At 35.5% G+C, this 5,000-nt stretch overlaps 1 protein-coding gene across 9 annotated transcripts in view; it reads right to left on the bottom strand.

The window, feature by feature from the left end:
* The window catches only part of nacc2 (NACC family member 2), a 35,277-nt gene that overhangs the window by 26,839 nt on the left and 3,438 nt on the right, over positions 1–5,000 (bottom strand). The gene's annotated exons all lie outside the window — the stretch shown is intronic.

Genomic DNA, 5,000 nt, shown 5'->3' with positions numbered 1-5,000 from the left:
GACCAATCAGAGCCTCTTGAGGGCGGGTCTTCAGAGGAACTACAAAATATGACCGTGGTTTTCTTGTTAGCCGAGTAGCTGTATATAATCAAAGTGAGATATTTAAACAAATAAGCTGATTTTCTACAAATAAAGCATGAGCACACATTGCTTTGCACCTTATAAACACAATCAAGCCTTAAAAATACACTCTGGAGCACCCCTTTAACATCATGGCCATGCGAGACCTGTGTGTGTGTGTGTTGATCTTGAACCGTGTAAGAGTGAATCAGGGTAAAGCGTGTTGTTCTTCCAGAGAAACGTCAGCAGTGTTTATCAGCGTTTCAGCTTCAGCTCTGTTACGGGACTTTTCTTTTGGAGAAACAATATTGCTCTTGGCACAAAGCACCAGAAGACTGACTGTAAATAACGCGGTGGTGCAATCATATGTGCATTGAGCTGAGCTGAGCTTGTTTTTTTCTTTTGCATCGCTTTAAAAACCCTGAAACATGTTAGAAATTCACTGGAGTGTGGATAAGGAGCGCAGCTGACAAATATTCACTATTTACATATTGCACATGGATAATTGACAAATATTGATGATTTATTTATTTATTGCATTGAAGTAGACAATACATTTTTTGTAAAAACTCATTTTCTAAGATAAATAAAATATATTTATGTAGTCTGAAGTCTACATTTTGAGAAAATATAAGAGGTAACTAACTTTATTGATTCTTCCACTATTTATACTATGTATTTTTATTTTATTTAAATTGGTTAATTGTGATTGATCACATGATACAAAATATTTACAAAAGTATGATACAAAAGTTTACAAAATATTTTTGCGTATTTAAATATATGCATGATTATTGTATAAAATATCTGTTCATTTAGTATATATATATTTTAGCATTGATCTAGTTGATATTCTAGTATATTATATATGTAGCATATATATTTTTCAGAATATTTCATACTTCTAGTATATATTCTAGTATAGTATAGTTTATATTATAGTAGTGTATACAGTATATATTTTCTAGCATATAATTTTATAGAATAATTCTAGTATAGATTACTAGAATACATACATATATGTCATTTTATGTTATAGTATAGTATAGTATAGTATATGTTTTTGTATAGTATAAATTCCAATATAGTGTTTATTTATCTAGTAAAGTATAGTACAGTATAGATTCTAGTATAGGATAGTATATATTGATCTAATACAGTATAGTATAGTATATATTCTACTATAGTATAAATTGTAGTATAGTGTTTATTTATCTAGTATAGTATAGTACAGTATAGCACAGTATAGTATAGATTCTAGTATAGTATATATTTATCTAATACACTATAGTATAGTAGATATTCTAGTATTGTATAAATTCCAATCTAGTGTTTATTAATCTAATGTAGTATAGTAAATTACAGTATAGTACAGTAAAGTATAGATTCTAGTATAGTATAGTATATGTTTAGCTGATGCAGTATAGTATTGTATATATTCTAGTATAGTATAAATTTCAATATAGTGTTTATGTAGTATAGTATTGTATAGTAAAGCATAGTATAGATTTTAGTATAGTATATATTTATCTAGTGTAGTATAGTATAGTGTAGTATAGTATAGATTTTAGTATAGTATAGTATATATTTTAGTATAGTATATATACATATATTTATCTAGTATAGTATAGTACAGTCTAGATTTTGGTATAGTATAGATTTTAGTATAGTATTTATTTATCTAGTGTAGTATAGTATAGTATAGATTTTAGTATTGCATATATTTATCTAGTATAGTATAGTATGGATTTTAGTACAGTATAGTATAGATTTTAGTATAGTATATATTTATCTAGTGTAGTATAGTATGGATTTTAGTATAGTATAGATTTTAGTATTGTATATATTTATCTAGTATAGTATAGTATGGATTTTAGTATAGTATAGATTTTGGTATAGTATATATTTTAGTATTGTATATATTTATCAAGTATAGTATAGTATAGTATGGATTTTAGTATAGTATAGATTTTAGTATAGTATAGATTTTAGTATTGTTTATATTTATCTAGTATAGTATAGTATAGTATGGATTTTAGTAAAGTATAGATTTTAGTATAGTATAGATTTTAGTATTGTATATATTTATCTAGTATAGTATAGTATGGATTTTAGTATAGTATAGATTTTAGTATTGTATATATTTATCTAGTATGGTATAGTATAGTATAGTATAGTATAGTATAGTATAGTATAGTATATATTCATCTAGTGTATATTCTGGTATATACAGATGTGAAGCGTAACAAGCGTCCGCTTTGTGCGCTGCATGTTCAGCAAACACACACACACACTACAGATTCATCACAGTGCACACCAAGGCCCTGGGGCCGAGACCCAATCAGAGTTTATTGTATTGAGATCAGGGGCCCGTGGGGGTTTGAGGACGCGTCACACACACACCAGCAGAACCCCAAGCGGCCCTTCAGCTCAGCTCCATGTGGAATGTGGAGAGCGAGAACTCGAAGGCAAACCAGGACACACTGATACACAAATACAGCTGCTGCGCGTCAGCAGAGCCGGAATGGCGGACCGCCAGAGCACAGACATGCAGAAACACACACCAGCAGCAGAGGAGGAGGAGGAGGAGACACACACACACACACACACACACATATGCATATTACACATATAAACACACACACACATGCACTTTTTTGTTAGATTAGTTGATCAGTTTTGTCTTTAGTACTGACAAATCTAAAGTATCTGCACAAATATATTACTGCAGAGAATATTACTGTATATGAGAGATCTGTGAGATATTCATTTACACACACCTACACTACCTGACTCAAGTCTTGTGGTGGATCTCAGTTACAAGAGCTTCAAATAATAACTGGACTTCCAGTTGATCACTGAAGTGTCAGAAGGTGGATTTCTCTGCTGATCTGCATCCCGATCATCACCAATACTGCAGAAGACCTACTGGAACCAGCATGGAGCAAGATTCTCACAGAAATCAGTCAAGTTTGGTGAAGGAGACATCATGGTTTGGGGTTTATTCAGTATGGAGAGATCTGCAACATCAACAGCCTGAGGTATCAAGACATATGTGCTGCCCATTACATTACAAACCACAGGAGAGGGACAATTCTCCAGCAGGATAGCGCTCCTGCTCATACTTCAGCCTCCACATCAAAACTCCTGAAGGTCAAGCTGCTCCAGGATTGGCCAGCCCAGTCACCAGACATCAACATTATTGAGCTGATGAAGGAGGAGGTGTTGAAGATGAACACAGAGACTCTTGATGAACTCTGGGATCTGCTGAAGGCTTTCTTCTTCATTCCAGATGACTTTATTAATCAGTGATGTGAGTCATGTCAGAGATGTATGGATGCAGTCCTCCAAGCTCATGATGGAGTCAGACACAATCTTCATTCTGTCTCCACTGCAGCAGGACTTTATATTCTATACTGGACATTATTTCTGTTCAGTGATGACACTTTAGTCTGAGCAGAGTCAGAGCGCACTGTCCTCATCAAATCAGTCAACATCAAGACATGATCAGATTTATTGAGCTCATCTAGAGGCCTTCACCTTTCATAGAGACACTTCTGACACCAAATCATCAACTAGAAGACCAGATATTATCTGCTGTTCCTAATACTTGGAAGACGTCTGGCAGGAGGTGTAAGTATTAATATTAAAGCAAATAAAGGTGTATGAACGTGTTCACTATTAATGTTCAGTTCCAGCATTAGCCTGTGTTGTTCAGCAGTTGATATCTAGGAATAACAGATGTGATTAATCAGGATTAGTATTTGTCCATCAATAATGATGATTGTGATATACTGTGCAGCCTCTACAGTGCAGTGTGCAGGGTTGTGTGTTTAAGGCTGGTGTGTGTGATGTGCAGAGAAATGCTGCTGTGTCAGATTCAGCACATTCGCAGAAGCAGCTGCTGTGGAGTTTACAGCAGAGTGGAGCTGTGAAGAGAAGCCTACAGGCAGAGCTGCACACACACACACACACACACACACACACACACACATATACACTACACAACACACACACACATATACACTACACAATACACACACCCATATACACTACACAATACACACACCCATATACACTACACAACACACACACACATACACTACACACACCCATATACACTACACACACCCATATACACTACACACACCCATACACACTACACACACACCCATATACACTACACAATACACACACCCATATACACTACACACACCCATACACACTACACACACACCCATATACACTACACAATACACACACACCCATATACACCACACAATACACACACCCATATACACCACACAACACACACACCCATATACACCACACAATACACACACCCATATACACCACACAATACACACACCCATATACACCACACAATACACACACCCATATACACCACACAATACACACACCCATATACATCACACAATACACACACCCATATACACCACACAACACACACACCCATATACACCACACAACACACACACCCATATACACTACACAATACACACACCCATATACACCACACAACACACACACCCATATACACCACACAATACACACACCCATATACACCACACAACACACACACCCATATACACCACACAACACACACACCCATATACACCACACAACACACACACCCATATACACTACACAACATACACACCCATATACACTACACAATACACACACCCATATACACCACACAATACACACACCCATATACACTACACAATACACACACCCATATACACTACACAATACACACACCCATATACACCACACAATACACACACCCATATACACCACACAATACACACACCCATATACACCACACAATACACACACCCATATACACCACACAATACACACACCCATATACACCACACAACACACACACCCATATACACCACACAACACACACA

Source organism: Danio rerio, chromosome 5 (assembly GCF_049306965.1).
Source record: "Danio rerio strain Tuebingen ecotype United States chromosome 5, GRCz12tu, whole genome shotgun sequence".
NCBI lineage: Eukaryota > Metazoa > Chordata > Actinopteri > Cypriniformes > Danionidae > Danio > Danio rerio.
This window is presented reverse-complemented; position numbering and strand designations above follow the sequence as displayed.